The sequence below is a fragment of the Callorhinus ursinus genome, unplaced genomic scaffold, assembly GCF_003265705.2.
Source record: "Callorhinus ursinus isolate GAN/ISIS: 27379988/994484 unplaced genomic scaffold, GSC_fseal_2.0 scaffold7, whole genome shotgun sequence".
Lineage (NCBI taxonomy): Eukaryota > Metazoa > Chordata > Mammalia > Carnivora > Otariidae > Callorhinus > Callorhinus ursinus.
Window position 1 is genome coordinate 75,482,714 of NW_027397069.1, and position 17,163 is coordinate 75,499,876.

General features: G+C 39.9%; 1 protein-coding gene across 4 annotated transcripts in view; it reads right to left on the reverse strand.

Annotated features, from left to right (window-relative positions):
* ZMYM2 (zinc finger MYM-type containing 2) overlaps positions 1 to 16,956 on the reverse strand; it is a 106,997-nt gene extending 90,041 nt beyond the window's left edge. For 2 of the 4 annotated variants that reach the window (XM_025875213.2, XM_073894801.1), the window contains exons 1-2: positions 16,828 to 16,956; positions 15,632 to 15,697 (exon numbers count right to left, since the gene is read on the reverse strand). The gene's annotated coding sequence lies outside the window, so the exon portion shown is untranslated. Of the gene's footprint in view, positions 1 to 15,631; positions 15,698 to 16,709 lie in introns of all 4 variants that reach the window. The other 2 variants (XM_025875212.2, XM_073894802.1) reach the window with 2 other exon arrangements.
* Between the last annotated feature and the right edge of the window lie 207 nt (positions 16,957 to 17,163).

A 17,163-nucleotide genomic window follows, 5' to 3' on the forward strand; every position in this document is an offset into this window, starting at 1 on the left:
ACCCAAATGTTTTTTGCAGTGTCATCCCAAAATCCACATGGATCTCAAGGGACAAGAATAATTTCAAAACTTACTATAAAGCTACAGTACATTAAAACAGCTTGGTACTGGGGCGCCTGGGTGGCTCAGTCGTAAGCATCTGCCTTCGGCTCAGGTCATGATTCCAGGGTCCTGGGATTGAGCCCCACAGCCTGCTTCTCCCTCTCCCACTCCCCCTGCTTGTGTTCCCTCTCTCACTGTGTCTCTCTCTGTCAAATAAATAAAATCTTAAAAAAAAAAAAAAAAAAAAAAACAGCTTGGTACTGACATAAAGACAAATATACAGAACAATGGCATAGAACAGAGAGCCCAGAAAGAAATCTCCAGATATTTGGTCTAATGATTTGTCAAGGATGCCAAGACCATTCAATGATAAAGTACAGTTATTTTAAAAAGAGAGAGAGAGAATAGAACCCTTACCTTCCACCATATATAAAAATTAACTCAAAATGGGTCAAATACCTATATTTAAAGAACTAAAACTACAGAACTCTTAAAACAGAGAGCTTCATGACTTTGGATTTGTCCAAAGCATCCATTTCCTGGATACAAGACATTAAAAACATAGGCAATAAGAGAAAAACTAGATAAATTGGACATCAAAATTAAAAACTTTTGTGCTGAAAGAAAAACACTGACATTCAAGATTACTCTACCCAGCAAAGTTTTCCATTAAGATTGAAGGAGATAAAGAATTTTCCAAATGGGCACATGAGTGGCTCAGTTGGATAAAGCATCTGCCTTTGGTTCAGGTCATGATCCCAGAATCCCCCGATCCAGCCCCACATCAGGCTCCCTGCTCAGCAGGGAGTCTGCTTCTCCCTCTGACCCTTTCCCCTCTCATGTGCTCTCTCTCTCTCTCATTCTCGCTCTCTCAAATAAATAAAATCTTTAAAATAAATAAATAAATAGACAAAAATTTATTTGATAATATCCAGTGTTCACAAGAATGTGGAGAAACTAGTGGAAATGCAATCAATATAGTGGTCCAGTGGAAGACAATCTGACAGTTATCTATTAGGACATATATGTATATACTCTGACTCAGCAATTCCTATTCTCACATCTATTCTCAGAACTTCCCCCTAGCAAAAACACGCATGAACCCAGAGAAACTACTACACATATATTCTGTGTAGCATTATAATGAAACATTGCAAAAAGACTAAACGTCCATCACTAGAATGTCTAAACTACGTTAAATCTATCACATGAAATATCACACAACAGTTAAAAAAAGAGGTAGATCTTCATGTACCAACTCAAAGATATCTAAGGCATACCACTAAGTGAAAAAAGTTGGAGAAAGATATGTATAGTACACATGATTTTAAAATGCACACATGAAATTACTATATAATTCTCATGGGTACATGTTAGTTTGTACACAGAAAAGAATTTGAAGTAATCAACACTAAATTGATAATACCACTACTAATCTCTGAGGAAGTGAGGGAAGGGGCCAGCAGACCAATGACTGATGACGTAACAGATAGATAATGCCTTCATGATGCTTACAATCTAGTCACAAAAGTTTTTTAACATATCTTCATCAGATATCTACAATGATGCTACTCTGGCTTTAGAAAATGATAAAAATTGTTTCATTAATATACTAAAAATCCATTCAAGAGTTATGATAGAGTCTAAACAAAAATCCCTTTGATCTAATAAACAAATCAACTCATTCAGGTTATCTCTAGGGCACAGAATTTCTAGGCATATGGAATAATTTCTTTCCCATAGGACCACAATTTAACTGCAAGTTACTTTCAAGTAACTTTCACTTTTATTGTGGATCTCATCCATTCTCTTATTTTTAAATATTACCAATACCCTAGTCTCCTTAATTTATCTCAAGCAAGATGTTTCAAAATCCTGAACTGCCTACTTCCTACATCTAGTACTTTTAACTTGCTCTTTCACTCTCATAACCACACATTCTCCAGTCTGCCATTTAGGGAAATTATGTGTCTAGCTACTCATACCAGAAACCTTCAGGTCATTCTTAATTTTTTCTTTCTTCACTTACAGCCATGTCATCCCCAAGTCCTATCCTACTTCCAAAATAAATATTGAAACTGTCCACTTTGATCCATCTCTTCTGATATACCTCTAGCCATAAAAATTCACCATTTTGCTTCTGGATAACTGACATTACCTACCATACTTCCCAGAACACCCAAAGATCCTTTAAAAAATTAAATCAGACTATACCAATCACTTCTTACATAGCTTTCCAGTGTACTTAGGAGAAAATCTAAGATTTTCCCCGACTTGTAAGATTCCTGCCACATTTGATCCCTGCCTACATGCTAGGCTCAATTTCAGCACTATTCTTCACTGCTTTGCCCATTAGGCTTCTGCTAAACTAAGTCTTCTTTTAGTTCATGGAAGGGTCCAAAACCCTCCTTGTCCCACGGTGTCTGAAACAATCTCTTCTGAACGTCTTTCCAGTCTCAGTATAAATGTCACTCCCCCATCTTCTGAGGCAAGGGAAACAAAATAAAAAATAAACTATTAAAGGGCACCTGGCTGACTCAGTTGGTAGAGCATACAACTCTTGATCTTGGAGTCGTTGAGTTCAAGCCCCACGTTGGGCTTAAGGCTTACTTAAAAAGAAATAAAATAAATTAAAAAATGCTGGGACTACAACAAAATAAAAAGCTTCTACACAGTGAAGAAAACAACCAACAAAACTAAAAGGCAACCTTTGGAATGGGAGAAGATATTTACAAATGACGTATCTGATAAAGGGTTAGTATCCAAAATATATAAAGAACTTTTAAAACGCAACACCCAAAAAAACAAACAATCCAATTAAAAAATGGGCAAGAAGACATGAACAGACATTTAAAGACAAACAGATGGCCAACAGACACATGTAAAGATGCTCAACATCACCTATTATCAGGGAAATGCAAATCAAAACTATAATGAGAGGGCGCCTGGGTGGCTCAGTTGGTTAAGCGACTGCTTTCTGCTCAGGTCATGATCCTGGAGTCTCAGGATCGAGTCCCGCATCAGGCTCCCTGCTCAGCAGGGAGTCTGCTTCTCCCTCTGACCCTTCCCCCTCTCATGTGCTCTCTCTCTCTAATAAATAAATAAATAAAATTTAAAAAAAAAAAAAAAACAAAACTATAATGAGATATCACTTTACACCTGACAGAATGGCTATCAATAACACAAGAAACAACAGGTGTTAGTGAGGATGTGGAAAAGGGGAACCCTCTTGCAATGTTCGTGGGAATGCAAAGTGGTGCAGCCATTCTGGAAAACAGTATGGAGTTTCCTCAAAAAGTTAAAAATGGAACTACCCTGGGGCACCTGGGTGGCTCAGTAGGTTAAGCGTCTACCTCTTGGTTTAGGCTCAGGTCATGATCTCAAGACTCTGTGATCACTCCCCATGTCAAGCTCCTCACTCAGCATGGAGTCTCCTAGAGACTTCCTCTTCCTCTCCCTTTGCTCCTCCCCATGCTTGTGCACACATGTGCATGCACCCTCTCTCTGTCTCTCTAAAGTAACACGTTTAAGAAAAAAGAATGGAACTACCCTACGATCCAGCAATCACACTACTAGGTATTTACTCAAAGAATACAAAAATACTAATTCAAAAGCATACATGCACCCCAATGTTTATAGCAACATTATCTGTAATAGTCAAGTTATGAAAACAGCCCAAGTGTCCACTGATTGACAAATGGAGAAAGAAGATATGGGGGGGGGGGGGGGGGGGTGTGTGTGTGTGTGTGTGTGTGTGTGTGTGTGTGTATGTGTGTGTGTGTGTAGTATTACTCAGCCATAAAAAAGAATGAAATCTTGCCATGTGCATGGATGGAGCTAGAGTATTATGCTAAGTGAAGTAAGTCAAAGAATGACAAATACCATATGATTTCACTCGTATGTGGAATTTAAGAAACAAAACCAACAGAGGGAAAAAATAAAGAGAGAGGCAAGCCAAAAAACAGACTCTTAACTATAGAGAACAAACTGATGGTTACCAGAAAGGAGGTGGATAGGTTAAATAGGTAAGGGAGTGGGGGAGACCTGGGTGGCTCAGTCAGTTAAGCATCTGCTTTGGCTCAGGTCATGATCCCAGGGTGCTGGGATCAAGCCCCATATCGAGCTCCCTGTTCAGCAGGGAGCTTGCTTCTCCCCCTCCGGCTCCCCCTGCTTGTGCTGTCAAATAAATAAAAATAAAATCTTTTAAAAAATAAAATAGGTGATAGGGATTAAGGAGTGTACTTAATGTGACGAGCACTGGGTAATATATGGAAGTGTTGGATCACTGTATTATATAGCTGAAACTAGTATCGCACTGTATGTTAACTGGAATTTACAATATAAACTTAAAAAAATAAAAATAAATGTCACTCTCTCAAGAGCCTTCCCCATCAAACACTTCATTAACCCATCTCTGGTCTAAATAAATTCTCCCTTATTATACTCGCATCATCACACACATTTCCTCAGCTGCAGTTATCCAGTCTGTAATTTTGTTTACTTGTAACTGTATCTATCCACCATTAGACTGCATGTTCCATGAGGGCAAAGACCTATGTTTATTGTCTATCACTGTATCCTCTGTAGTTAACATAATGCCTGAATAATTACTGAATGAATATTTTTTCTAATAATGGAAGGTAACAAATAACTTCTGTGGGTTCTTCTTTGGTTTTTTGCTGCTACGCCCCATCACCTCCCTACAACTGAATTCTAGCTCTATCTATCCCTCCCTTCCTGTGGCCCAAAAAACAATCATTTTACCCTTGAGCTTCAGTTTACCCATTATAAAACAAGAAATTAAAATAATGTCTTCAAAAGACAAAATAATAAAAATCTCTGCCCTGTGTCTTTGGTCATGACTTTTTATTACTTCCATTTTCAATCTACCTAATTAGTAACACGGCTTAATCTTAGACCCTAATAAAAGGTTATCATGCCCTATCCCTTTTTAACCCTTCACCAAGAAAGTTAAATAAACCCACACCTCCTTCTCCATAGGTAGTTTAAAATCTACAATAAAACAAGTAAACTTCAACCATGTATGTTAATTTGGAAACATGTATTTATTCTTAAAACACTTGGTATTCCAAATCTATGATCTAGTATAATGACCGTCTGATACCAAATTTACCCAGTTTTTTAACATGATGGAATAAAGGGCTTTACAAAAAGAATATACTTTGTTTACACGAGTTCAGAAGTCCCATGATTAAGACCCGTCTAACCTAATGAAACAATAATACTGCATCAATAAGCAAATGAGATCACAGATTCAAAAAGGCTTCAGGTACTAAGAATCTATTTGTCCAATACAGATTATTACTAAAGAAAAATCTATTCCCTCTGTTTTTGAAGATTCAAATCTCATAATTTTTTTCATGACAAGATTTTTCATTTATTCATCTGAAAGATAGAGCACAAGAGCACAAGTTGGGGGGGGTTTCAGAGGGCGAGGAAAAAACAGACTCCCCAATCAGCAGGGAGTCCAACACCGGGCTGGAGCCCAGGTCGCAGGGATCGTGACCTGAGCCAGAGGCAAGGCTTAACCAACTAAGCCACCCAGGCGCCCTGAAACTCATGACAATTTTTACCAGCATCCTCTCCCAGAGATATGTTCTTCAGATGTTCATTGATTGGTCTTAAGATGAAAGGAATACAAAGAGAAATAGAGTATACCAAAGAAAATCTGCGTTTCCTCCCCTTTGGTAGACAAATTACAGAAAGTAAATAGACAATCCTACCCATCATTTACAATTCAATGTTTTTTTTCGATCTAGTAAATATGTAAAACTCTGAAGCAAAGGCACAGTCTTATTTCAGTTTATACCTTTTATTCAACCCCTTCATGACTTGAGTTCTACTTTTTTGTCCCTGAATTTTATCACATTGCTAATAAAACACTAACTACCATTTATAAAAGACATACTTGGTAGCATACTCATCACAACAACCTTAAAATTTACCTTATAATAGGTATCTTAAATATATTATTATTGTTACTACCCCAATTTGCAGATGAATAAACTATTTTGTGTAAGCAGGTAGCTTCCCTATGTTCTACCGTCGCCGTTAGGTGCAAAACCAGTTTGTGCCCTAAGTGGACATACCTTTCATTATACCACATTATCCCTCAATTACAAAGAACTGAGACTTATGAACTATTCTAATACATCAACCACTAGAATTCAAACGTTAATCAACGGAAGATTTTTGCAACATAAGGATAGGGAAGGAATTATAAGAATGTCAGACTTGTGTAGAAAATGTCAATTATTGATAATAATATACATGCAAAATATTAGTATGAATAACAGGGAAAAATTATAGGAATACACATTTAAAAATGTAAATATCTCAAATAAAATGGGACTGGGGAAACTTCCATTTTCTATATCACATTTTTTAGTATTTTAAGATTTTAAGGGCATGTTTTATTTTTATAACCAAAATATTAAGGACTGTCCTGGTCTGACATGCAAGTAACTACTAATGTCTGTATATTACCTATTGTGCTTCATTGTTTACACTCATTCATTTACATGATTATCTCTTCAAAATCAACACTGAGAACCTATTAAAAATCACATATAACACATTTCCTAATTGATTTCTTCTTTTTAAGGGTTTTATTTTTTTTTAATGTTTTTATTTATTTATTTATTCATGAGAGTCAGAGAGAGCGAGAGAAAGAGGCAGAGGCAGAGGGAGAAGCAGGCTCCCTGCCGAGCAGGGAGCCCGATGCGGAACTTGATCCCAGGACCCTGGGATCATGACCTGAGCCGAAGGCAGACGCTTAACCATCTGAGCCACCCAGGCGCCCTTTTTAAGGGTTTTAAAGCTTAGTTCCTATTTTGTTTCACATGCCAACAAGAATCTCTCAAATTTTTACAAAGTGAGCAATGTGATCAGACTGGGCTTTATGAAAAATTAATCTGGCTGTAGACTGGAATAAGGAATAGGATGAAAGTCGCCTTGTAAATATAACTCCCTATTACTGAACACAATGGACTACAGTCAATGTACAAAACAAAACTAGAGGGACCTGAGTGCTTTGGGACATAAGAACTCTTAAAGGTCTCAACATTTGAGCCACATGAGAGGAAGTAAAGGAGATAGAAGTATAAGACCACATTAAGTTTGCAGTCCCAGAAATCAGTTTCAAGGAATATTAAATTTCAAATGCTAGATAATTAAGACAAAAAAAGAAGCACTTAAGGATTTGACAATTAAATCATTAGAAACCTCAAAAATACAGATTTGGTATAGTGTTGCGAGCACAAATCAGTGAAATTTTCTTTAGAAAAATAAGGGGAAAATGAAGCAGTTAGGAGGTGTGGAAAGATTCCGCAGAGATTCCAAAGGATAGAGCACTTTAGCACACTTATAGACTAACAGGAGCAGGCAGAGAGAAATCAGTGAAGAGAAAGCTTTCCTTCCCTCTACTATCAGATGAGCATTCAGTGAGTTTATTTTACCAATGGTGGCAAAAAAATTCACGATGTTTGGTCCATTCAGATTAAGAATCTTAGCAGCTATTAACTGAGCACCTATTGGCCAGTCACATACTCTGTATGATTTTTAATTTTTATCTCATAGCAATCACAGAAAAGCAGGCATTTACTCATTTGTCAGTTGAGTAAACTAAGGCTCAGAGGTTAAATAACTTACTAAAGATCACAAACTGGTAAATAAATGGTAGAGCGAAATTGGTTTTAACAATTTTAGAGGGGCATAGTTTTCATACAACAAAAATTTACTTATTTTAGGGTTCCCTGAATCAGGCGAGTATCTCTCAATTTCACTAGGGTCATGAACCTGATCAGGGTCCTCAGATCGAGCCCTGCAATGGGGAGTCTGCTCAGGATTCTCTCTTTTCCTTTCCCTCTGCCCCTCCCTCCACCAGTGCACTTTCTGTCTCTCTCTAAAATAAATAAATCTTTAAATTCACTCATTTTACGTGGAAAGATTGACAGTTCTTTGTAAATTTATACACTTATGCAGTTATCATCACAATCTAGTTTAAGAAAACTTTCATCATCCCAAAAGTTCCCTCATAAGCAAGGGCAGATTTGAACCCCAGTCTCTTTGGCTCCAAACTCATGTCACACTGCAAATCCCCTAGCAACATCAAGTAACAAAACTAACTTTATTAGGCAGAAAAAACTCAAATTAAGTCCCACTAGTTCTCCTTCCATGTGAGGCACCAACATACCACTAGAGCCACACCCACATTCCATGATCTCAGCAAATTCAAAAGTTTACTAAAATTTGGATATGCCTCATACCAGTAGAGCAAAAAAAGTACTGATACTGTGTGGTATTTTTTTTTCTAAATGTAAAAGCAGTTAGAAATGGGAAAAACAAATGACCACTAAAGTCCAGGAGGAAGATAGGATGAAACCAGCTGAGCAATGACATAAGGATGGAAAATGTAATATACAAATGAAGAAAAAATAATAGAAATCAGGAGTTTGGGTCATGGAAGACAAAGACTAACTAGAAAAGAAGTTTCTCTTTGATATGCAACATAAAACTGTTCAGATATAGAATGAAATGACTTACTAAGCAGGAGTTAAAACTTATTTAAGAAACAGAACTATGTAATATTAAGAGAGTCAAACAAAAATAAAAACACAAAGTGAGACTATATTCATAGTAATTAAAGTTGTAAAGTTAAGGGGTGCCTGGATGGCTCAGTCGGTTAACTGTCTGCCTTTGGCTCAGGTCAAGATCCCAGTGTCCTGGGATCAAGCCCCAAGCTGGGCTCCCTGCTCAGCAGTCTGCTGCTCCCTCTCCTTCTGCCCCTCCCCCACACTCGTGTGCGTGCGCACTCTCTCTCAAATAAATAAATAAAATCTTAAAAAAAAAAAGTGTCCAACTCTTGATTTCAGCTTGGGTCATGATCTCAGGGTTATGGGATGGAGCCCCGTCCGGCTCTGCACTGGGCGTGGGGTCTACTTGGGATTCTATCTCTCCCCCCCATCCCTTCCCTACTCGAAAGTATACGCACCCTCTCTCTCTAAAAGTAAATAAATAAATAAATAATAAAATTGTAAAGTTAAAACCAGCTTAATCTTACAGTAATTTTATATAACCAAATTAAAACAAAACTTCCATTACTTCAAAAACATAGAACTATAAACATGTAAGAATTTAAATACCACGTTAGGGCCAGAAATAAACTGAAATAATTAAAATATGACAAGCTGTGAAGAAAAAAAAATACAAATAGAGATAGGATAAAATAAAAATTTTATTTAAACTAAATTTTTACTTCTACTCCAGTATTTCTTTAGTTCTACAGAACTGGAAACAAAATTCACTAATCTGATCATTACTGGCCTAACCAAAATCTTACAAATTCCAAATTAGGGTCCTAGAGTGGTAGCATTAGAAATCTAAATGAAATGCTCTTCCAAAACTGAGCCAAAGAAAGTGCTGGCCAGGGTCGCCTGGGTGGCTCAGTCGTTAAGCATCTGCATTCGGCTCAGGTCATGATCCCAGGGTCCTGGGATCAAGCCCCGCATCAGGCTCACTGCTTAGCGGGAAGCCTGCTTCTCCCTCTCCCACTCCCTCTGCTTGTGTTCCCTCTCACTGTCTCTCTCCCTCTGTCAAATAAATAAATAAAATCTTTAAAAAAAAAGTGCTGGCCAACTACTAACAACATATTTTTTATGATTACTTGATATATAATAAACATTACATTATATAAATTGTTGAATAAATGATTTCTGCAGTGCCCTGATTACCCTGAACTATTCTCATTCTCAGTCTGGTCCAGCTGGCTCAATAGTCCAAGAAATACTACACTTTCTAGTCAAAAGACATGCCTCTTAGAAATGATTATTATAAAACTGTTCCGGTATTACAAAAAAAGTCTCTTTAAGTTACAAAACCATAATTTCAGTTCCAAACTCTTATAACATGGCTACAGCAAAAGTATTGGCATTGCCATAAAGCAAAAAAACTAAAGAATTTGTCTCATTGTATATCACATTTTGTGAACTTTCTTCTCTCTGAAATCTGTAACTAAGCACCACAATCTTACTTAAAATCGCCATTTAAGTATTTTTCTTATCCAACCTAAATGTAGTTAGAAAGAAGTTTACTCTAAGAATTGCAACATCTTTCCCAATTTTTTAATGAGGTTGCAACAATTCTATTCCTAGTAAATTACAATTACTCTTAAATTAGAATTTAATATTAATTTTAAATGAGAACCATACTAAAATATTTAATAATTTAAAAATAAAATATTTTAGGGGCGCCTGGGTGCTCAGTTCGTTGAGCGACTGCCTTCGGCTCAGGTCATGATCCAGGAGTCCCTGGATCGAGTCCTGCATCGGGCTCCCTGCTCAGCAGGGAGTCTGCTTCTCCTCTGACCCTCCCTCCTCTCATGTGCTCTCTCTCTCTCTCATTCTCTGTCTCAAATAAATTTAAAAAAAAGAATAAAGTATTTTAAAACTTTTTTAATGAAGATGTAATTGGCATGTAACATTTTATTAGTTCAGGTGTATTTTTTTTAACCTTTAAATTTTAAATTCACGTAACAAATTCAACCTTCAAATTCACTAGGAACACCAGAGGAAAAAAACCTAGAACACTCTGGAGAAGTAGGAGAAAACTGATCCTTGGCAGTCTACTGATATTAAAAAGCAATGGTTAAAATTCTGTAACAGTAATGTAACTCTTCAAGGATAAACAAAAACTAGAGAACATGTAATAATGAAACAAATATTCAAAAGTTTTTTCTTAAACCAGACCTATTAAATAATCATTACCTACTTACCCTAATATCAAAAGTTTACTCTCAAATCATTTCTTGTAATATTAAGTATTAATACTTACAGGATAGTAATCAAATTGATAAAAATAAAACCCCAACAGTCATATACTTCTTTCAATGTAAGGACCATGAATTTTTCTTAAATTTTATTACTTCTAACTTTCAATGTACTGCTATTAAGTTAAAAATAAAACAGAACAAAAGAACAAATCCCAAACTAGTCATGTGACCAAGTGATTTTTGTAAACCTCTCTAAACATCCTTTTTAAACTCCACAATAGATTTTCCCATTGGTTTACAAAAATTTTTTCTGCAGTTCCAAAGTGTTATATAACACTTGATGCAAAAAATTAATAGATTTTAAAATATGCAACAAAACAAATATGCTCACTGTCCAAATTTTAACACATTTAAGATGACCAATTTATGGTGTTACTAAGTTTGTGTTTGGTCCTGGCCCTTATAATTCCCTTCCCATTTTTATTTTAATAACAGAAACCTAAGAAGCCAAAGTGACCTGTTTAAAAAACAGTTTGCAGATAAAAAAATTTGCAACTCTAATTATGTAAAACAGAATTTTCTTGCTGGTATACAACCAAAATAAAATACAAAATCCAACTGTTACCCAGAGTCCCATAGTTAAAAATTATGGATTTATACAACAGCAATTTTTCTCACTGACAACTCTACAGGTCTTACATATTAGTTGTGGAAAAGAACGTTTACATATGAAGAGTTCAAAAGACCTGTTCAAGACTTAAATCCCAGTTCTACTCCCTGACAGGAATAGAAGAAAATTAACCAACTGAAATTAAAAAATGGAAAATGCATGGAGTCAAAGTAACTTAAAATGCCCTACACAAATACTATTTGAGAATACAGTGGGAGAAAACACTTGCATTTGGGTTCATCTAAAAACACACAAGCAAATTGAATATGCCAAAGTCTTCTTAAAATAAATGTTATTCAATATAGTAATATATACATTAATATTGTTAATGGGGCAGACAGATATTAATGCCTAAAAGACAAAAAATATAAAATTTCTAATTATACCACAGTCTGACAACACAGAGCTCCCAGTATTTCATATATATTCTTTCCATCACAGTACTACAGTATCTGACTGTAAGACTCACTTCGTCTCAAATGCATTGTTTACGCACTTTTGTACCTCAAACAAGGGCAAAATAGAATGATCTTTAAGAAAAGAACACTGCTGGGGTGCCTGGGTGGCTCAGTTAAGTGTCAGATTTTTTTTTTTTTTTTTAAGATTTTATTTATTTGACAGAGAGAGACACAGAGAGAGAGGGAACACAAGCAGGGGGAGTAGGAAAGGGAGAAGCAGGCTTCCTGCTGAGCAGGGAGTCCGACGCGGGGGTCGATCCCAGGACCCCGGGATCTTGACCTGAGCCAAAGGCAGATGCCTAAAACTGAACCACCCAGGCGCCCCAAGTGTCAGACTCTTGATTTCAGCTGGGATCATGATCTTGGGGTTGTAAGATCCAGTTCTGCAATCAGGCTCTCACTGAGAGTGGAACCTGCTTAAGACTCTCTCTCTCCCTCTCCCTCTGCCCCTCCCCATCCTTCTCCCTCTCAAAAAAAAACAAAAACAAAAAAAACCCCACTGCCATACAAAGACAATACATCAAGCTCTATATCCATGCAAAAGCCTGAAACATTCCTATATCATTCCTATATCAGCATCTGTGTGATAACTGAGTGATTCAGGGTTGTCTCACCACATGAGGTACAAAAGTCCGCCTCATGAGATTATGTAACATGGAAAAGTAGAGACCACCCTGTATCCTTCCCCCAAGTTTTTAAAAGGACAGGCAGGGGGGCAGCTGGGTGGCTCAATCTGTTAAGCGTGGGACTCGGGTTTTGGCTCAGATCATGATCTCAGGGTCGTGCGATCAAGCCTCAAGTGGGGTTCTGCACTTAGCTCAGAGTCCACTTGAGATTCTCTCCTTCTCCCTCTGCCCCACCCCCCATTTATGCACACACACGCTCTCACTCTATTTTTAAAAAATCTATAAAACGACAGGGAGGAGAAGGGGCATACATACTATTAAGGAAGCACTAAAGAAAGGTGCCATAAATATACTAAGTATTTTTAACTGCTGAAACACTTCGTATGCACACATAAAAACACCTAACTCACATAAAGTGCCCAATAATAAGTATAATAAAGAACTTATTTAGTCAAGGTCAATTAAATCATCAGGTTATCCTCACCTTACTGTCTGGCACATTAAAGCACCATTAGTCTTTTTAAGCAAAGGAATTTTAAATTCTGAGCTAAATCATTAAGCATAAGAAGGACCACATTTTGATGTTATCAGAAAGAACCATGGCTTTCATTAGTGTATGTGTTGACATTATAGATAGTCCTGGTTATACATTTTGTATGAACTCCTCTCCAAATGTCTATTAAATATAACCAATTACCAGCCTTCCCCCATCAACATCACAATTAAGAACAAAGAAAAAAAAATCTGAGAAAGTTAAATCTTTTGTGAAAATATGTGGTGATAAAATAAGCATTGCCCCTCTATGTGAAAGATCTGATCCCTGATCCATTATATCAATGACTTACTACCTGAAAAGAGCCTTAAACTCATCAGACAAGTTATATTCATTCAAGTTGCAGTATTTAAGAAACATTTATAGACTCTGACTGAGCACAGGCATAGTGAAAAAGAATATATGACTTCTGATACAAATAGACATTTTTTTAAAGATTTTATTTATTTTTGAGAGATAGAGAGTGTGCGCGCATGTGTGTGCATGCACGCGCACCAGCCGGGGTGTGGGGGGAGAGGACAGAGGGAGAAGCAGACTCCCTGCTGAGCAGGGAATCCAATGTGGGGCTCAATCCCAAGACCCTAGGTCATGACCTGAGCCAAAGGCAGATACTTAACCGACTGAGCCACCCCATAGCCCCTCAAATAGACGGTTTTTGAATAAGGCAGTAAAATAATCTAATGATAACTGTGTGATTCTACTATTTTTTAAAAAGGTACTCAGTAAGATTCAAACATTTGCTATTTACCTGTTCTCTAGGAAAAGAACATAAGCTGAGAGGATTCAACCTTGGCTTTTTCACTGTTCCAATTTCCAAATGTGTAAAGCCAGTATATTATGTACTTTAAAACAGGGCAGCATAGTTGCTGAACTCAGGCACTTTGATGACACTGGTTGTCTGATACTACTATTACTACCTGGTACCTCCCTATGCCTGTTTCTTCCTCTACAAATTAGAAATAAAAACAGTACATGTATCACTGGTCTCTCACAATATCACACTACCACACAGTACCTCATTTTGTGAGGATTTATTACTTAATTCATATTAAAAATCAGTTGGGATATGTGTTGATAATTATAGAATGTAAATGACAGGTACACAAAGGTTCAGCATACTGTCCTCACTCATAAATTTAAGTTTCCATAATAAACATTTTTTTTAAAACTTAGAATTGTGCTGGCATACAATAAGGGCTCAACATGTGCTACTTTTATTACTCTGCAGGCTACTTGCTAAAATTAAAGGAAATAATACATGAAAGTGCCTTGCATTGAGCCTAGAATGTTGTGTATTAAAATACAAGTTGCCGGGAGCCTGGGTGGCTCAGTCGTTAAGCGTCTGCCTTCGGCTCAGGTCATGATCCCAGGGTCCTGGGATCGAGCCCCGCATCGGGCTCCCTGCTCAGCAGGAGGCCTGCTTCTCCCTCTCCCACTCCTCCTGCTTGTGTTCCCTCTCTCGCTGTCTCCCTCTGTCAAATAAATAAATAAAATAAAATAAAATACAAGTTGCCATCCTCACATTATCTTTCAGATCAGTATTCAGCAAATATTCATCATCTATTAACTATCTTTTGATCCATTTGGGACTAAATATTTAAGCATAAGCTACTATATGACTCACCTCTGACAAAGAGCTACAAGTTACAATATCAACTGTCAATGAGATACAATGTGTCCAGAGCTCAGGAAATACACTGTGTCCAGAGTGCTAGCTTCACTGATATTTTATAACTAATCTGAATTGACAGAAATTTTGACTGGTTATGTTTATTTTACGGTCTACCATATTACAAGACTGTTCCTTAAAACCAACAAATTACAAGCATTAAACAATAACTCAGGTGACACATTCAAGAATGACTCAAGTGAAGACTAAACAGAAGATGGACGAGTAAGAGATTATCTGGAGCAGTAGAGTAGTTTAATCAGCACAGTAGCTAGTTACCTAGTTGGATAAACTAGAGCACTAGAAGAGTGAACTTCATGCCCTTTCCTAAGCAAAGTCATGTAGAGATCTACCAACTCTTGAACTTAAATCAGACACAAACAAAAAGTTAAATGATTCTATTTTTCCAATACCTACAATCAATTATCCATTGTAAAGAAAGAAAAAGTATTAAAGATGGTTGCATGCATAGCATTTAAAACGAAATAACTACAATTCCCACTTTGGAACTCTAGAGGGCACCAGAAATATGCCCTCCTTTGCACCACCCCTCCTCCCGGGTAACGTGAGCAGCTGCAGGAGCCCGTCGTCTGGTTGCTGAGGTTGGTATTGCAGCAGCAGGAGAGATGTCTGCAGCGGTGGAAACAGCAGCGCCCACTCCCAGCTGCCTCACCAGCCATTACCCAGGCTTCACCCCGGGGGCAGCTGCCACCCAAGGGAAAGCTCCTCCCCCTCAAAACAACGGGGATAGATAAGTCCCATGGTTGAACCCCTACAACCTGACAACGTCCTCTATATCAACAAATTAGAGGCGAAGGACTCACAATGGGGGTGTTTTCCTCACTTTCTGCCAAAGATGCACCAGATAGGGTTGAAGGCGATTCCTGGTCCTGGGGTAAGAGGAAAAATGAAAAATGGATCAAGAACATCCAACCAGGTGGGAGAACTAAGCCCTTTCCACCAGGAGGAAGCCGAGAAGGGAATAAGAGGTCAAGGAGGTTTGGCCCTTCCATTATTACTCCCCAGCCCGCGACCAACAATCCCCTCCTACGTAAAGTAGAGCAAAACCGCGCAAAATATATATCTGGGGCCAAAACCCACGTGAAAGGCAAAATCTGGAGGGAGGAGGCTGGAGGGCACCAAGCCTGCTACTGGGAAGGGGCGGGAGGGGGGGAAGGGCAAACGTTGCCTCGACGCCAGCAAGGGAATTGTATTCCCTCCTAAATTTGCCCACCCAGCGTCATCCCCGTCACTCCCGGCACCAATTCGGAGGTAAGGGGCGGCTCACGTCACCGCCGGGCTGCTATCTCCCATATTTGCCCCAAGCAGTTGCCCTGGGCCCGAGACTTGCCCCCCCCCCCTTGCAGTCGGCGACCGGCAGCGCTGCCTCCCCGTCCGCCATTAGAGACCCAGCCAAACAATACGTGAGGAGCAAGAGCCGCGCAGCGCAGCCCAGGGAAGAGAAGAGCGACGGAAGGGACCGGGTGGGGGAAGAGGCAGCACCCTCGCCCCGAAAAACTTGGGGACCTCAGGCTACCGCAGAGACGGTGGGAGCGCAGCCCCGAGAGCGCGAGAACGAACTGAGGCGCCCCTCCCCCCACCTTTCCACCACCACCACCCCCCCCCCGCAAGAAAGAAAGGAAAAATACCCCGCGACCTCCCACCGCCCCGGCCCGGGCGGCCCCCGCCCCCCCGAGCGACCCCCCGCCTCTGGCGTCCGCCTCACCCAGCCCTCCCGGCCTCGCCCTCACTCTCGCAGCCCTTCGGGCCGCACGCGAAGACGCCTGTGACATGAGCGGAGCCCGGAGCAGCCCCCGAGGCCCCGACGCGGCAGCGGCGACGGCGGCCGCGCCGCGGGGTATTAATCCCGGGTCGGTGGGAGGCTCCGGAGGCTGCCCTCACCCATCTCCGCCTCCCCAGTCGCCTCCGCCTCCGCCTCCTCCTCCCGAGGCTGCGCTGCTCCCAGCCACCCCCACTATCGGCGGACCTGGACTGGAAAGACAGCGGGGATAAGCCTCACCCGGTTCTGGCTGCGGCTCCGCGGAACGAACCTCCCCTCCCCCGGCCCACCTCTCTTCGGCAACACGCACAACTCCGCTCGGTCCAGTCCCGGGTTTAGCGCTGGTGAGGAGGAGGAGGCGGAGGAGGCGGCGGCGCGGCCGAGCCCGGGAAGGCCCCGCCCGCCGCTCCCTCATTGGCTGGCTGGGAGGGCGGGCCGGGGCGCCTCGGGCACGTCCATTGGCTACATCTGCCTTCCTTCAGGACCCCCCCCGGAGGGGGTGGTCCGGAGGGCTGTCCATCAGGCACAAACCACACCCCCCGGCGTTGCCGTTCCACTCCCCCCTCCGCCAGCGCT